The 19,272-nt window shown below is 34.7% G+C and overlaps 2 pseudogenes; both read left to right on the top strand.

Moving 5' to 3' along the window:
* The first annotated feature begins 12,223 nt into the window (after positions 1-12,223).
* On the top strand, positions 12,224-12,317 carry LOC118017439 (annotated as a pseudogene).
* Positions 12,318-18,657: 6,340 nt separating this feature from the next.
* LOC118017442 lies at positions 18,658-18,752 on the top strand (annotated as a pseudogene).
* The last annotated feature ends 520 nt before the right edge of the window (positions 18,753-19,272 follow it).

The raw sequence follows: 19,272 nt of genomic DNA, 5'->3' as shown, positions 1-19,272 counted from the left end.
AATTGTAGAATAGAAATGTGGAAAAAAAACAGCTCATTCATTTTTATTGTTTACTTATTAAAATACACATTTTTATTAATTGTGAAGTGTTCAGAGTTCAGAACAAAACGTGTGCAATCATTCAGAGAGATTCGGAAGTGAAGCCATAAAAATTAGCAAGGTTTTGTGAAAAAGAATTCACTTTTAATAAATCACTTAAGCAAATAAGATTAACCATAAAGGTTTCCACTGAAGCATACTGATACTTATTTCAGTATTGTTATTATGCAGATTTGTGGTTTTAAAGCAACTAAAATCGATGTAACTCAAAGAAGTGGTCAGCTTCTTTCTCTATTTTAATCCATTATCATCAAGGGGAAACTTTTGAGGATAAATTAAATGATTAATTTAATATTAAGATAAAATTATTATTAATTAATATTCAATTAATTAAATTCTAATGGAATTTGTCTCAAGACAGAAATAGGCTAATATGAAGATGATCAGGAGTAAGTTTTATCCATTTAAGCTGCTATTAATCACAATTAACCCTCTACATTGACTGTTTATCTTTGCAAGTAAAGCAGGTTGACTCTACTGCTGTGGACTTGAAGGTCCTCATTGTTGGAGGACCATTGGAACCACAGATTCTCTTTTTAAATTATTATACTTTCTATTGATTTCAGAAAGCAAGTGGTGTTCCTCATTCTTTAGGTATTATTCCAGATACTCTTGGTGCTCCTCCATACCCCTTTGGAATTCACTAGTCCAGTGCATGCCACATTTGGAGGACAAATATACCAATTTTCTCCTTCAGGGTAGCATAATGTTAAAGCATCTTTAACATGTCTCCCAAATGTTCATATTAAGTCAGGCTTCAGATGAACATAGTAGTAATCTGCTAATAATATACCTTTCATTGTCTTCCTTCCATTCCCCAACTCACTTCCCAGCATCCCCATCAATGTTTTCTGGGATCTCTATCCAAATAAACTCCTTGACTCAGGAGCCTGATATAAATAAGAATACATATTTATTCTATAAAGAAATATAAGCAATTTATTAAACTTAGACTCTATTATTCTTTATGCACATAATTCATATAAAGTGATGTTGAGTGATAATTATTTGTGGATCTTACACTCTAAGATAGTTATAAGAACAGTAGTAATAATAATAGTAAAATAAGCAGTTAAAGTTAGTACAAAGCAACATATTAAAATGTTGTAATTGGTAAAAATAAGTGCTTATCAAAAGGGGAAAACTTCTGGATGGAGTTATCAGGAAATCAGAGAAAACATTAATCCATTCTTTTATTCAACATGTGTTTAGTGTCTCCTATGTAGCAGGCACAAAGCTAGAAGATGTGAATATAAAATTGATTATAGTTGAACTGACCTTTTTCTTTTGTATGTGTCACAGATTCGCAACATTGTTTCAAGACATGTATACATCTGAACATATTTTCATGATTCATGTGACAGAAGTCATTCATTTGATAATTTAAAGAAAAGGGGGCAGTGCAGAGACACAAGAAATAAGGAAGGGAGAAAGAGTGACTTTATAATTTATCAAAATATAAATTGCAGCACTTCATTTTTGAAATACAACCAAAGCACTGAAATGACTTTTAAATTGATAAGTCAAAAGGTATGCTAGTAGGTTCAAAGTGTCAAATAAATGCAAAGGATAAAATTTGTGTTTTTTCTTGAGGGGAGGAATAAAAAGAATGTAGGTCCTAGATATTTTATCATCACTGATCCCATAAACCTGCAGAAACTGAAGCTAACACAGAGTCCTCTCTAGTGAATTTTACAGCTGAATTGGCTAATTTACTTGTCCTCTAAGAAAGATAATTAAAATTTGAAGGAAAGAGAGGTAGCTGAATGTAAAACAAAGTTGGAATCAATAGCTCAGGAATCACTAGTATGATGATAATGGAATACTAGAATTTAATGTGATTTTAATTAAGCATTATGAATATGTACCTTTTAGAGCAAATTGCCTGTACCTGGTCAAGTTATTTGAAACCTGAAGATTCAGTCAAAGATATTGGATGTATTTCATTAAGCCTGCTACAATATTTCTAGATTCCCCAGTTCTTAGACCCATCAAAATGGAACACTGTGATTCAGAACTACTAAATCTTTTAGTGACAGTTAACTTCTTCGCATGATTTGAGCAGTACTTACTATAACACCTCCAGTCGGATATCTTCAAATATAGTAAGTAACGCCTGTGATTCTTTTGTTTTGAACTTTGGCTTTCTTATCTAAAAATGCTGATGTTAGGGCCTATCAAAGTTGCTTCTCTCTTTTGCTTTCTCTTCCTTTCTCTTCCTTTCTCTTCCTTTCCTTTCCTTTCCTTTCCTTTCCTTTCCTTTCCTTTCCTTTCCTTTCCTTTCCTTTCCTTTCCTTTCCTTCGTTTTCTCTCTCTCTCTCTCTCTTTCTTTCTTTCTGTAATATCATAGTAAACAGAGTTGGATACTTAACAATACCTAGACTTCTTTTTTATTGAAAATTAGACATGATTTAAAATCAGAAAAAAACTAAGCCACAAAACAGTAGTAAAAAGAATGCTATTGAATATTACTATAATTGTATGTGCTATCATTTAATACCTTTGTAAAGTTTCATTATATAACCAGAAACTACACTTTATAATATTTAGTGGACAATCTCCCACTGTAATTCAAGGTATTATGATTGAAAGAAGTTTTTAATCATCTCCACTGACCTCTTATCTGATTCTGATATTCTTTTCTCTTGGTAGTTCCTTTTCATTTATTGATAGATACCATCTAGGCAGAATGTTTATCTCATAAGAGAAATTGCATGCAATGGGGGAGATGACAACATCTAAAATATTTATAATGTTCTTCAGTTGGTGTGCAGTATTTTTAAATGACTTATGTTTTTGGATTTAGGTGTTGTGACATATGTTGACACAATTTGAGGTCTAGAATGTGATGTTTTTGCATAATGGTGCTTCCATATGAATCCTAAAAGGGGAAAAATTGGTTCCAGGAGGAGTAAGTGCTATGTATTAAATTCATCAAAAATTATTTTCTTTAAGATCAATTCTCTCAGAAGACTTTTGCGATCTTTGCATTTCAATGTCATGTCATGCTGCTAACTGCAAGTTTGTGTGGGCATTTGGGAATTGAAATGAACAACTCAAGTGGCTAAGCATTTAGCCTCAATATGGACTGATAATAACTCCAGCTATAAAAAGTAAGTGGAGGGAACCCCCACATACCTTTTGTTTCTAATGGAATGGTTGAGTGACGGGATTGCACATTGTCACAATAACACAAATGCTGCCCTATACGCATTGACCTTAATCCAAACACTCCATAATGAACCTACTTTTCAGAGTGTTGATTATACCATTAGTTATATTTGAAGGTTATTAGTTTAAATTCTGTTGATTGCCTTTAGATGTGCTGCTTAGCTTTCTGATAGTACACATTTTTTTACTCGATGGGAGTTCTTTATTAAGGTAAAAAATCATTCAGTTTTTTTCTGCTCTCCAGTCAGGACCAATCAATACCCCTGAGATTGAGAGAGGAAAACAAGATTACAGTGCTGCATATTTCAAGTTGATTATGGTGTGTGTGTATACAGAAAGAGAGAGAGTGAGAGAGAAAAAGAGAATATGGCCAATTAAGTCCATAAATTATATCATAATCATGGTTCTAAGAAATAATGCATGCTTTTAGGAAAATACTTCAATAAAGCATGAAAAAATTGAATCAATAGTTGACTTTTTATTTATTTTAGATGGTTCAGTTTTTCCCAACTTTGTGTTTTGAGAATCTTTTGTACCTACAAAAATGTTGTAAGAATGGTACATTAAACACTTGTATACCTTTCACCCAGATTCACAAATTGTTAACAGTTTGCCAGATGTTGCAGCATATCATCTGTTTATCTTTTTACTTTCCTTAGTAAAAAATTTGAGAGTGAGTTGCAGACCTCATTATATTTCTCCATTAAATTTAGAATACATTTCTCCATGCCACATTACCATGATCACTACTCCCCCAAATTTAAGACTGATAAATATATACATAAACATTGAGATATATGTGTGTGTGTGTGTGTTCAGTATAGTTAATAGATATGTATATATACATTTTTTTTCCTTTTTCTAATGTCTTTCATGACATTGACAGTATTAAAGAGTCTAGGTCACTTGCCTTACAAAAAGTAGCATATTTAATCTTACCTGATCTTTTCAACATTAGATTCAAGATACACACACACCACACAAATGTATTTTGTAATGTGTTTTCCATTGCATCACATCAAAAAGCATATAAATGTCAGATGGTTTTGTTATCAGCAATGCTAAATTTTGATCACTTGGTTAAGGTGATATCCACAGGTTTCTCCATTTTGAAGATATAATTTTACTCTTATAATTAACATGTCATCTTCAAGGGGTGATATTATTAAGTCATTTCATCTAGGTTTTGACATTTATTTGCATAGAACTATTCAAATTAATCTCTTTATTTCATACATAAATTTTAATTGTCAAAATTATCTAACATCATGAATTTTCCCCATATCATTCTCTTAAATCCACCTAATAAATTCTGATATGTAGCTTTCTCTTTATATATATCTATATATAGAGAGATAGATAGATATCTAAATATATACATATTTAGAAATTCTATTTCATTTATATTTTGTGTTAGTTTCAGTCACTTAGTAAAGAGATCATAAATTCAAATAGGAAGAATTTTTTTGTTGTTATTAATATATAGTTCATGGCCTCATGATCAGAGAAATGTTATTTTATTGTTTGAAATTTGTGGATTAATTAGGTTTTTCTTTGGTGACTTAATGAACACTCAGTTTTCAGGAGTGATTCACGTGCAGTTGAATGAAACAAAGGAAATGGAAGTATACAGAATAAGATGGGGCAAATGAATGAGAAAGTGTATGCACATCTGAGACATTTACCATCCCCTTCCATGAAGAGGAATGCTTGTAGAGATGAGATTATAGGGGTATAAGAATTGATTCTCTCCTCATGATGAATTTCTTGTGGGGTTTTGAAACAAGGTCCCCATATGGTATCTTGGCATGATTCATCTATAGTGTATTAAAGGCACACACAGTTCATGTGACAAAGTTTTGTCCTAGCTCTGTATGGGCCCATCTTTAAAACAGAGGGAGTAGAAGCCCAGACCAAAGACTGTTTTGTGCCTATGTTATGCCAGATTTATGCAGATGGCATATTTTTGTCATAAAAACTGAGTAACATTTTAAAGCAATACCTCAATATTGAATTGATGAGACTATTTCTGTAGTCTCAAACACATTGGCTTAAAAACATTTAAGATTGCTTTTACAGTGGAAAAGGAAACAAATATTTCAGAGACTGGAAGAATAGTGAGGGGGTAACAACAAACATTAATCAAAATAATATATTCTTAGTAACCAAGTATTTCAGTAAATTATTTCTGAAATGGTTAGCCTCACTATGGTATCATCAAATAATCTGGCTTCTCAAATCTGGATTTAAAATAGTTCTAAAAATGACAATTTTTAATAAAGTCACTGACATGAAAAAGGAGCAAAAATAGACTATTTAGCATCATGTAGCCATTAAGCTAATTATTTAGGGATAGTGTACTTTGCCAAATGATATGAATGATTTATGCCATATGGTTGCTGAGGGAAACTTTAATATATCTGAACAGCCAATTTTTATGAAGATCACATGCTTTTTTGTTAAAAATTTTACTGAATTTGTAAATCCATTTTAAATAGTAAATGTCCCATGCTTATAACATTGTCTTAAAAGACAACATAGGCTATTAATGTTAAGAAAGTAAGTGACACTGCCACCCATAATGCAAAAACTAAGAGCATGACAAACTTAAATGAAATTTAATATTAATAAATTAAATGGAATAAATATTAATTTAATGTGATTTAAAAGAAGCAAATTAATATTGTTTATTCAGGATCCTCACCAATATTTAACAGACCACAGGGAGTTTTCAAAGAGTCAAATGTTTACACCATCCAAAAACTATTAAGAGATAATGATTGAATGTAGGATAATGGTTTCTAATAATAGGAAAAATCAAAATAAAATCTCATTTTATCTTTAGATGAAATATACTGATACAATAATAAAATAAGAATCTTCAAATTCACCATTACTAGAAACAGTATTTTAGTCAAGGAAAGATAATTGAAACCTAATCATATAAATTATTCAGGAAAGGAAGTACAATGCTGATAACCAGATCCTCCTCAGAGCTAGGCAAATTAACCCCTCACTTTAGCATTTCCCAGATGATATCCAAGGCTCCTTAAGTCTGAAATCAATGTTAGGACATGACAATATGCTTGACAGCACAGCTGTTTAGGGAATACCCTTACTGAAACTTTGGTCAAAGTTACCCAATGCAGTTCATCTTTGCCAGTGACTCTTGACCTTTCTGGGGAAATCACCTATTTATCATTTTCCCAAAGCCATGAGATCACAAGAGTAACGATGAGAGTCATAATCTTCTGAGTATGATGAAAATAAAAGAACCAGGTGGTGGACCCATTATCTGCTTGTTCTACCAGTGAATTGCGGAGGATTTTTAGATAGAGCTGGAAGCATATGTAACAATGTTGAACTTTGTAAAGTATTGAAGACTGATTGGGAGATCTGCTTATGTTGCGGAATTTTACATGGGAAATACAAAATATTATTTACCCTCTTCAGTTGTAGAGAGTAAAAGGGAGACTTAATATTCAAATTCTTACAACAATATGCATGTAACTTTTAGAAACATATACATAAAGCAAGAGAAAATATAGGGAATGGGCTCTGGATTCTGCCAATATGGTTCAAGTCTCAGCTTGGTCACTATCTGGAAAATATTGTATTAACTCTACTTGTGTTCTGCCTACAAACTGAGATGATAATTATGAGGTTGTTGTCAAAATTAAAATACATTATGAGTGTAAGGAACTTAACATATTTCTCAGCCTGCATTATGTCCTCAGTATATAGTAGCTTTGATTAAAACTGTAGTTGAATGAACACATTCACCCCCTCAAACTACAAACTTTCATTCATTCATTTAATAAGAGAGCCCTCCCAGTGCTGCACACTGTGCCAGCCCCTGGGGATACAGCAGTGGATAGCACAGGTAACCTCTGCTCTATGTAGCTTAGAGTTAACAAATGAGAGACATTTTAAAAATATTAACACAAAATTATATTTGCACAGCCACAAAAAGTCCTGTAAGGAAAAGGTTACAAGATGCTCCAAGAGGGGATAATAGATCACACTGGATAAATGCTCCAGGACCTCCAGGACCAAATTCATTTGATTTGAACTTATTCGTAATTAAGTTTTTCCTATTCAAGTCCCTGAGCAGTGATAAAGTGGCATCTGGGAATCCTGTCTAGGTTTGCTTTGTGCTCTGGTGCTACATATTACATCCAGGAGCAAATTGTATATAATATATACTGTGATGGGAGGGGGATGGATATTACTTTAAAAGCTTGCTGGAGTTTAGTCAGTTGTTTATAATCACTAAATTGGTAGAGCTAGGCCTTTGCTTTATGAAAACATTTTGACTTTTGTTCCTGTCTTTGTTATCGTGATGTTGTTGACAGTCTTATTGTTGGCAAAGAGTTCATATGGCTAATTCCCTTGAGAAAGGCTTTAGAGAAAAAAAATTAATTTGACCTGCACAATAAAATGGTAGAATATTGTGTTTCTAAAGGAAGCTAGTGGGGAGGAGTGAGGAACTGAAATTTGAAGACATGGACAATTAAGGAGCTATGCGACTCTTTGGAGGTAAGAAAAGAAAAATTTCCTAAGGTGTCCTGTGGTGAAGTGACCAGTTAAATCTGAAAAACAGTGAGATCTGCCTTTTAGCCCAAAGTTGTTTCTGATTATGGGCAGTACTCACCCTGTATATTATCAGACCATCGATAGAGACAATTATGAGTATCATGTAGTTCTTATTTGGGGTAATGAAAAGGAAACTGTGCCCCACATTCAGTTTAAAGTAGAGTAGAAATAAGATAACAGCCATAGAGGATGAGCTATTAAGGAAGGATCAGACATACAAATGAAGCAGGATTGTGGTGGGAAAAGAGAGTAGAGTAACATAGCTTCCCTTCTCTCCTGCCTTCAGGACCTCAAAGACATTAGTAAGGGAGGAAATGAAAATGAGTGCTTACATAAGTTATTAAGATATTGGAAGTAAAGATAGCCATGAAAGATTGGAACACCTGGGGATATTTGAGTTGTAAGTGAATTTAAAAGCATTCACATGTTCTGTATATAATTTATTAATAATGAAATATTTATGAAAAATATTAAAGGCATGTGAGATAAATATTTGTGTTTAACACCAAAACAAATTTCATTGTCCAGTGGGCAGGTGTATTAAAACACACACACACACACACAAACACTGGCACATGAACCCAGACACATATACACACACAAACATACACATAAAAATAAGACAAATTTATTCAAAAACATTTGTAAAGATTAAGGCAGTGTGTGAAAATTTCTGCTTGAATTTCACACACCATTTGCTAAAAAATACAGAGACAGTGTGGACCTTGTATTAACCACATTTTCTACTCTCTGTGATATCTGGGCCCTCCAGACCACAGAAGGTTAGCGCAATTCCTCATACAGCAAATGACTCTCCAGGGAGTATGCTGTTCATATGCAGAGTAAACAATGGCCCATTCCTTCCCATTTTGCCCTTATTGGACTCTCACACGGGGGGCCTCTATCCCCTGCCCTAATCACCTCAGGGCTGGTATCAGACAGCTAAATGCAATCCCTACACTCTAGAGCCTGCTGAAATTGTTCAGATCTGCTAATCCTAAACCTGATTGGATTGCTTACCCTGCCATGCCCATTTCTTCCCAGGAAAACCATGCTAAAGGCTTACCCCAAATTCCCTACTCTCTCTCTGTCTGTGACTAATATTGGTGTTCTCTTGTATGGCCTACATGGAGTGGTGTGACCCCCTCCTCTTCAGAACTGTGAGTCATCAATGACAATCATTTCCTGATCTGCTGGCTTCACCATGCTTGGATAATAATAAATCTTACATCCTAAGACAGACCTATCTTATATAGATTAGTCAAGAAAAGTCAATTTCACTCCATTATCCCACTCTTATGGACCCATCAGCTGACCTTTCTTACTCTTAGAAGCAATGCCAAGGAGTATATGTAAATAAAGGTGTGCAATGATACATTAAATATCAGTTAAAAGGAAGATAACTGGGAAAATGTGAAAAGAAGGCCAATCTCCTTTGAATCAAATGGCAATTTAGCATCATTTAAAGAACTAGTGGTCATTTTTCCCAATAAGTGTCCTGGGAGAAAGAATAAAAAATGTGCAAGTGCTGGTATATATAAATTTAGAGGTTAAATTTTAGAGCTTTTTTTTTTTTCCCCCTTTTGTTAATTGGTATAGATTGGAGCAGTGCTGTGAGGAAATGCTAAAGCATAAATCCAATTGGTTCTGGATGCTACGGATAGCAAGATATTCAGCAAATGGAAACAGAGCTAATTAAAATTAAAACCATTCCTTGAACAAAGGCACTATGAGATGAAGAAGCACAGCCATTAGCAATGGAAATTAAAAAAAGATTTTAGTTATAAACAATTTATCACTTGACCAAGTATAACTATTGCAAGAAGAATTTATAATATTTGTCATTTTCAAAAATTGGTGTGTTAGTCAAAAAGCTAATATTAAATCAATCAATAATAGTAAAAGCAGATTTTATACACTAACATGACATACATAAGAAAAGAAAGGGGCATCTATTAGATGAAATATGACATCAACACCAAAAAACAACAAAACAAAACTTCTTCTGTTTGTCCACTTGACCTGCCTAAAACATTGCCAATTCTTGATTGGTTCATTAGGTGACCATACACTGAGAATGCCTAAATTGTAGCAGATTTACTGAGATGTGGTATTCTTCAACCTAAAGAAGCTATCCTTCCATTAATATTATTGTACAAATGAAGCCATTTCTATCAGTGATACATTTTAACCAACTGAGCCACCCAGGCGCCCCATCAGTGATACATTTTAAATAGTACAATATGGTCAGAGGGATTTCTCTCATGAAGAAAACTGTCTGTTGTTGAAGAGTAATGCATGTTTTTAAAATCCTGGTTACATGATTTTTTTTAGAATATTTAAATAACAACTAAGAATAAATCATTTCTATTGGTTTTATGTGTTAAATACATTATTCAAAAGCTAACTCTGATCACAATAAGAATATAGTTTAACATTTACTCTCTAACATTATACTCTTTATTTGTAATTGACAATTACCAGAGACCTATTTTACAGTTCAAAAATCTATAGAAATGATATTAGCTAAGGAGATTACATTCAGAAATTTAGCCTGAAGCTCCTAGATTTTAAATTACACTCCCACTATTTAGTAACTGGTTTTAGGAAAGTTTTTTAACCCATCTGTGTCTAATGCCTTCTTCTAAGTAAGGATTATGGAAGTGCCTATCTCCTAGGGTTTTTTTTAGGTTTAAATAGAAACAAAATGTAAAACACCTAATAGCTAAAGCTGTTTAAACTCCTCTCTTATGCTCTGGCCCCTGCCACTTTAATGTACACAAGTTCAACTTCCAAAGCTACACCTACATATTTCTCTGTGGCTTTCAATGGCTAATTCTGCATTACTTCCTATGTGGCATGCTGGATGTGCTAGTAATCAATACCCTCCAAGAGCAGCCTTCCACAAATTACTCACAGAATGGGTGTGTAAATATCCCCATATTCTCATTTGTGTTTACACAAGTACTAGGAAGTCAGTGGAAAAAAAATCTCTTGTTGTTTACGGTAGAAACTGGTTTATAAAAAATCCATGCCTCCCTCTCTTTCCCTCCCTTTCCCTTTTCCCTTTCCCTCATTTTCCCACAAACCTAAATTCACGTGGATTCTCATCTCAGTGTCAGCATCTCCATGGGCCTCATACTTATATAGTCAGTACCAGAAGTGGTCCTCGAAAACAGATCTCCAGGATAAGATTTTGAAATGGAAATAAGAAAACTATTGCTGTTGTTAAGTAGGGAGTTAATAATATTTAGCATGCTATAACATTGAAATTACTAAGATTTTCCCAGGTAGAGAAATTAGGATAGGATACAAGTAAAAAGGGATGTATTAGTTTATGCAATAGCTCTAGTTTTGAGATACATAATAGAATTATTTGTTTAGTGTAATCCAAGCAGTGAAGACAGAGAATGATAGACTCAAATTAGCCACCTAGCAATCCAGGCATGAGGTGAAAACCAGAAAGAACCTACAGAAGCTATTGAAAAGCTCCTAAGGTTGGAGACAGACTGGTCTGAAACTCACACCCAGGACTTTAGAGTAGTTTAGTTACAAAGGAGGATGAAACAGACTACTACCTTGTGTGAGATCCAAATCTGCATGTACATGCCTATTGGATATCTGATGTCCTATCAGCATCTTAACTCACTAGCTGACTGTGTTTCCCTGGGGGATGCATACATTGCATTCATTAAAGGAATAAGGAATGGCTTATTGGTGGATAGGGAAGGAAAAATAATTAAGACAGTGGTATCGGTCTACTGTAGATCAGGATTGACTGTAACTAGGAGAGATTTTTAAGGGAGATAAGCTCTCTTCTGTAATGAATGATGATAGGACTCTAGAGTAGCAGAGGCCCCATGGCAACACCAGTGAAGAAAGGTGGATATACTCCTCATGAGGGGCATTCCCTACTGTAATTGTGAACAAAAAGCACTGAATCACAAAGATCTATGACAGTGGCTAATAGACCATAGTATTCCAAAGGCAATGGAAATTGCCACCAATGGCGATTTTACTTGACTTATGTAACCAGAAAGGGTCAAGATCTGGTGAACAAAAGGCTGAGCTTAGTGATTACACTGTAAAATCATGACCTTGATCCAGTTTACAGATCTGAGCCATTTCCTTAAAATGTGAGAACATAATAATATAGAGGACAAGACCCTTCGATGAAAGACACTTCACTGCCCATAACTCCAGTCTTTCCCCAGTGAGCCTACGGACATTTCCCCCACCCCCAAAAAACCTCTTCTGTAGGACTACAGAAATAATGAGATCTTTTGAGGAATAATGGATACAGTTTCACCCTATGCTACCCTGGTTCTTCTGTTAATTAATTAATTTCAGACAGATCATCACTTCTCGGCCTTTTGGCTAAGATCAAGTGTAGTATCTGTTCTTATCAGTTTAATTTCAGACAGATCAGACTTTAAAGCAAGGAAAGTTATCAGAAATAAAGAAGGGCATTATGTAATGATAAAAAGGTCAATTTTCCAAGAAGACCTAATAGTTCTTAACATGTATGTGCAAAACAACAGAGCATCAAACTATGAGAGACTAAAATTGATAGAAATTCAAGGAGAAATAGATGAATCTATAATCATATTTGGAGACTTCCATACCCCTTTCTCACAGGTGGACAGAGCTAGCAGGGAGAAAATTAATAAGAACATAGTTGAACTTCACAACACCATCAATTAACATCTATATGCTACTTTGTCCAACAACCGCAGAATAAACATTCTTCTCAAGTGCACATGAAGTAACTACCAATCTAGACCACATTCTCAGCCATAAAACATGCCTTTTGAAATTTTTAAAAATAGAAATCATGCAATGTCTGCTTTCAGACCACAATGGAATTGAACTTAAAAATCAGTAACAGAAAGATAATTGGAAAATCCTGAAATATGTGGAGATTAACAACATACTTCTACATGACACATAAGTTGAAAAAGAAATCTCAAGCAAAATTTAAAAACATTTTAGACTAAATGAATATGAAAACACAACTTATCAAAATTTGTGAGATGTAGCAAAAGCAGCAACATCTTGAAAATCAATAACAGGGTAAAGTGAATTTAATTTTGTGGTAGTCAGAATAATGCCCCACCCTCAAAGATGTCCATACCCTAATCTCTGAAACCTGTAAATATGTATGTTACCTTACTTGGAAAAATAAACTTTATAGATGACATTTAATTAATAATTTTGGATGAGGTGATTATCCCGGATTATCCAAGTGGGCCCAATGTAACCACAATCATCCTTCTTAGACGGAGACAGGAGGGTTAGAGTTGGAGAAGATGCGACACCTAAAGCAAAGGTTAGTGATGCTTTCTGAAGGTGGAGGAAGGAACCATAAGCCAAGGATTGAGTCAGCTTCCAGAAGCTGGAAAAAGTAAGGAAACAGACTGCCCTGTAGAGCCTCCTGAGAGAATATAGGCCTGCAATTCTTGGCAGAACTATTTAAATCTGCAAAGGATAGTCTTGCAGAGAGAACACTGATAGCCCCTACAAACTCTCAGTATTTATAGTTTAAATGTCCCTTTCCACTGTCATTTATGTGTTCTTATTCATAAGTCTCCTGAGGGACTCCTCAGCAGCTGAGCTACTGAGCATTTATCGATGACAACAGATATGATGACATCCTGGCACAGCTTACTTCACTCTTACAGAAAAACATCTTTACTTTTAAAAACAATTTTGGGGCACCTGTGTGGCTCAGTCGGTTAAGCTTCTGCCTTCGGCTTAGGTCATGATCCCTGGGTCCTGGGATTGAGCCCCGCATCGGGCTCCCTGCTCCGCGGGAAGCCTACTTCTCCCTCTCCCACTCCCTCTGCTTGTGTTCCCTCTCTCGCTGTCTCTCTCTGTCAAATAAATAAATAAAATCTTAACAACAACAACAAAATTTAAAAAAAATTAAAAAAATTTTCATTTTTGTCATAGATCGATGGATTTGAAATCATATAAAACCAATATACAACACAGAGCATCCGCCCACATATTCCCATGTCTTTGTCAGGTTCCCAGGTTTTCACAATTAGCTCCCTGGCTTTGCTCTAACACAACAACTTTGAACACTCAACTGCCTTGGAAATTCGGATATTCTGATAATCAAACCCTGGAGTTGATGTTCAGCTCTTCCTGCCTTCTCTCTATATGAGATGAGGGATTTTTTTGTAAACTGCTCAAGCTTCAGAGCTACTCTCTGCTCTACTAATTGGTTTTCAATTGTGTGATAATTGCCCTAAGTTCTTCATTATCTTCCTGCAACTTAGTACAATCATTGTCCTCCTATTTATCATTTCCCCTGTATATTTCATATCTCTGAACTGTCAGATGGGCTAGTGCTTTCCCTCTACTATTATGTCATACCACTTTACATCCAATTAAACCTTTAACAATTGGCTACCACTTTGTGGCTGGAGCTGCATAAAAAAAATCTAGTCCCGAGGATGGGATCCTTAGTACTGACAGAACACTCAGTGATCTAGTCCTCAAACTGCTTTTTATATCTGCTTCCTCAGACTACTCCTGGTAAGAATATATGCCAGTTTTGCATCTCCAGGAATCAGATGCTGAGATGTAATTAGGAGTACAACACAGGTATTGGAAGAGTAATACTTGCACAAGGAAAAGGGCAAATGGGGATTAGGTAGGGGAGCGATAAGGCTGCAGTGCCGGTCTGACAAAAGTTTCTGCCAGTTAATGCTGAGCTCTGGAGAAATGGTTGGTTGTTAAAGGAGTCCCCCCAGTGGGTCTTGCTTAGTCGTGGCTGGCAGGTCATTCACAGGAAGGGCAGTGGCCTCCTCAATTCCTAACACCTTGGCTGAGTCAGGCTGGGAACAGGATCCACAAATAACATGGCATTGGCTTGAAAATTGATGTAGAACATGAGGAAGCAAAGATCCCACCAGCCCCAATCCTTACAACTGGGTAGTAGTCCTTTTTTGAAGATGCCTCTGAACAGCACATTCCCTGGTCTGCCATAGATAGCTTAAAGCTTCTGAGATTCTTGTGCTAATTTAGCTTGAATTGGTAGACTATGTTCTGCAAATGTACTTTGCCCCCTAGATTTCCGCCAAAGATAGTTTATTTCAAAGCACATAAGATAGGTACCAATATTTTACTCCCGTGAATGAACACTCATGGACACTAGTTTATGTAAAGTATAATATTTGTTACTTACTGATCCCCAAATCATGTATCCTTGACTGAAGAGTTACAGGAAAAAAAAAAAAAGGCTGTAACCATGTGCCTTTTCTTTCAGGGCTGCTTTATTAAGCTGTTTAGTGGCTCTCCAAAAAATTTGGGAATGTTTAAATAGTATTGCAGACTTTTCTCTGCTTTGTCGAACAGAAAATGACATAGACTATCTTTAATTATTATTATTCCATTTACCAAATACTTGTCTTTTTCTTAATCGACCTTCCCTTAGGTTTTTGTTTAATTTTTATTGTGTGAAAAATAATCCTTTAGACATTTCCTGTAACACATTTTATGACTACACTATAACCTCAAATCTTTAATTTATTTTGCTTTTAAGCATTTGATGAATGATTCTAAAAGGGTGTTTTTTTCTTCCTACGTATAAATTGTATAAAGTATTTCATGCTGTCAAATATGGTGGCACAGAGGATAGATATCAGCTGTTTCAGGTTTTTCTTTTCTGGGAAAGTGTTTTTATGTTGCTGTCAAATAACCATCACAGACACATCTCCATGTCACCAGGGTCTAATAATTTGTTAGATTTTAAGAAATTCAAAGACCTTTATTTTCAGCAACTTGGATAAAATAAGCTAAAATAAATTAGGAAAAGGATTTCTTTTTATTTAAAATTTGGAATTTACAATGTCTCCATTTCTTTTCCCCAAGAGGAATTTTTTTTCCAATTTAAAATTATGATGTAACATATATATTTCCATGGCTCTCTTTGATCTTTTCTTTCCCAGGAGAACTAATAAAAATCATAAATATTATTCCCACTATCAGAGACTTACTGGAGGAGATAATAGGTTTCACTGGGTTTTTGAATTTAGAGGGTATAGTGATAGCAAAACGGAAAAAGTAAGATAAAGTAGAATGGGAGAATGCCAGAAATGTTCAAGGAAAGTTGCAGTGATTAACTAATATGTAATCTGAGCTCTGTGAAATCCAAGGCCTTCAGTGCATGTGAGTATAGGTGGACAAAAAAATTGAAGCATCTAGCAACACAGCTTGCTTGGGAAACTATACGTAAGGCACAGTGGCTAGGATGTAGCAAGTAAAAGGCTAATGGTAGAAAACAAATCTGAGCAGGCAGATAATGGCAAACTTCCCAGGGTTTGTTGTACATGGTAAAGAGTTTGGATTTTATAAGTGGAAGAGAACACTAATAACAAAACCAACCATATTTCACTGCCTAGAATGTGTCAGACAGTATGCCAAACACTTAATAAGTGTCATTTCATTTAATCTTCATGAAAACTGTGCAAGGTAAATATCTCCATTTGGAGATTTTGTTTTTTGTTTTTGAGAGGACTCAGAAAAATAAAACTTGGAGACTACTAAGTGGCAGAGAAAATAATGTAATACAGTTGTGATATTCTAAGTGAAAGATACTGAGTATGTGAGCCATGACTGGACAGTGTGTAAGGCAAAGATAAGACACTTTAGATATTTTAGAATATATAGTCTATGGGGATTGCTCTACTGGAACTATTTGCAAATTTCAATAGAAACATAAAAAATAAAAATAAAGCACTAAGACTCATACTGAGAAAGTGAAAGAGGTTTTTCAGTCTGTCTGAGTGGAGACAGAGTTACACATAGGTATTTGTCAAGTGGGTGAGTAGAGAGAGAACATTCTATACCTGAAGCATAGTCAACTTTTCAACAATAGGGAATTCTGATACAGTAAGACTCTATGTTTTTTTTTTTTTTTAAGATTTATTTATTTATTTGAGAGAGAGAGAATGAGAGAGCACATGAGAGGGGGGAGGGTTAGAGGGAGAAGCAGGCTCCTTGCTGAGCAGGGAGCCCGATGTGGGACTCGATCCAGGGACTCCAGGATCATGACCTGAGCCGAAGGCAGTCGCTTAACCAACTGAGCCACCCAGGCGCCCCCAGTAAGACTCTATGTTAATCCAGTTGTCTTTTTAAAATACTCTTTGATCTGAAATATATGTTTTTGATTTGTTTTACTGAATTTGTAACATTTGTAGGGGGCTGTGTACATAATATCTGTATCTGGATTAAAAGCAAATTGTGAACTTTGTGAACATTTGAAAGACTAATTTTTTACCATGTTTGTTGTTGTAGCTATTGAAGTCCTGGTACAATATATAAGGGAAAATACTTTGGACAGGAAAATACAGCTCTATAACATTTCTAACTATTGCCAAAAAGAGAAAATCAATTTTAATTTTGTTTTGTGTCTATAAACAGAAAGTATTTGTAAATGTGAAGTTTAACTTGACATTCTCCAAAAGAAAGTAAAGTCCAACTTTTCTAAAAGTATTTCCCATGGATATGGCCAATATTATTCTTAGGTTTGAAGTGTTGCTTAAAAGAAAACATATCAAAGAGAATTTTAAAGACCTGAAAGAGAAAAGAAGCAAAGCTTGTGTGAGAGCATTAGGAGAGTGTTGTGTGTAGTGGAAAAAAAAAAAAAAAAAACAAACCACGACCCATAAAATAAAAAAAAACAGAATATCATTAAATATAATTTTTTCTCTTATTAAAAATATAGGAAACAGTATCTGGTAAAAGAAGACAAAAATTAGAAGTAAAATTTAATGTATAAATATGAAGCAGGAGATAATGGATTTCATAAAAAGAAAAACTACCTCTGCTTGAAAGAAATAGATTTATGAGTGAAATATACCTGGATCATGTATTAACTGAAATAGTTATTGTGACTATTTTGTTTATACTTTATACAACTTGAATAAAGTTAAATGATGACATCAAAACTAAATAACACAAACTGTAACAGTAAAGACAGAGTTGTTTCTATTCATAATTGCCTAATTGCAGTGCCAGCACACTGCTGAACAAAATGGTCAGATACCATGAACCACGTCTGGATTCCACAAAATCAGAGCTTGAGGCAAGAGCTCACCTGAGGGGAATTTATTAGGACGTCAATGACAGGCAGCAGGCATGAATAAGTACAGAGAGTGAAATAGGAAAGGAGGAAAAGGCAATTAGGAAAAGCCAATAAAGGATTATTATAAAGTTGGCTACCACTGTGGGTAATGGTGTACAATCCTACTGGGAACGTCTGAGTACCCTTACAAAATGCATTTCAGAATTGTCTGCTGAGCAATGAGAGGGAGAATCATTTATCTATTGGCTCTTAACTCTTACTGATTACGGATTGCCCTGGAGCCGGGGAGGGGGAAATTAATCCCTCTTAGTACCAGTTTAAATATATGTGAATGTCAAGTGAGCTCCAGCAGGTATCCATGTCTGGAATCACAAAATCCTCAGGTTGTGGGCAAGAGATGCTTGGCACATATTTGAAGTGAGGCAGTGTAAGCTCCAAATAGGACAAAGGCCACACTGTTTTCTAAAGCTAAGGCTGAAATCAGATGAGGCCTCGATCAGATCAGGCCAAGCAGATGTGAAGCAATGAGCCTCATTTGAGGTGCTCAGGTCTGTTCATGCCCCTGCATGAACTATTATCCCTTCTCCAGTTTAATTAAATCCATCACCAAATCTTCGATGTGGGAATATTAGTAAACTCTATAGAAGACAATGCAGGAGAACTAGTAGAACAAATTATATTTATTTTGTAATGGAATTGCTTCTCAGCCTTTTGGCTAAGATCAAGTGTAATATTTTGTAATGGATTTGTTCTAGTAAATATTACCTAAATTCTTGTCTTAGCAGCCTTTTTAAATTTGTATGTTGTGTTTTTTTGGTCACAGTTATAAATATATTCTGAATTCCATTATAATTCCTTTGTGTTCCAAATATTATATAGAGATGTTTCTTTTCCGAAGTATAAAGTATTTTTAATTTCTAATATTTTGATTGATTCCTTATTTTAATGTAATGTGTATATATGTATTGTGGTAAGTATGGTATCCGGCCTTTGATCTTTGTTGAGTCTTTATTATCGTTATAATAGGGAATTTGTTTACAAAGAAATTTAACAGCCATATACAAATTTAAATCTGATAGAGTGTTAGAGTACAAAGATAAATCATAAGTTAGATGTCGTGTGAAAGCTCAAGTTAGCCAGATGGTTTATCTACCTAGTAAATCTTAACCACAGAAAAGTGAGTCTGGATAACTTGTAAAGGCATTGGTAAAAAATTGGGAGAGAGACTCTCTAGTTGAGAAAAATACCAAAGTACCACAAGTACCAAACAGACCGGAAGCAAAGAAGTGGTTCAGTGTTCAGAAAGCCAA

Source organism: Mirounga leonina, unplaced genomic scaffold, assembly GCF_011800145.1.
Source record: "Mirounga leonina isolate KUSES-001 unplaced genomic scaffold, KU_Mleo_1.0 Mir_169, whole genome shotgun sequence".
NCBI lineage: Eukaryota > Metazoa > Chordata > Mammalia > Carnivora > Phocidae > Mirounga > Mirounga leonina.
Note: the sequence above shows the minus strand (reverse complement) of the source record. Positions and strands in the feature narration are given on the sequence as shown.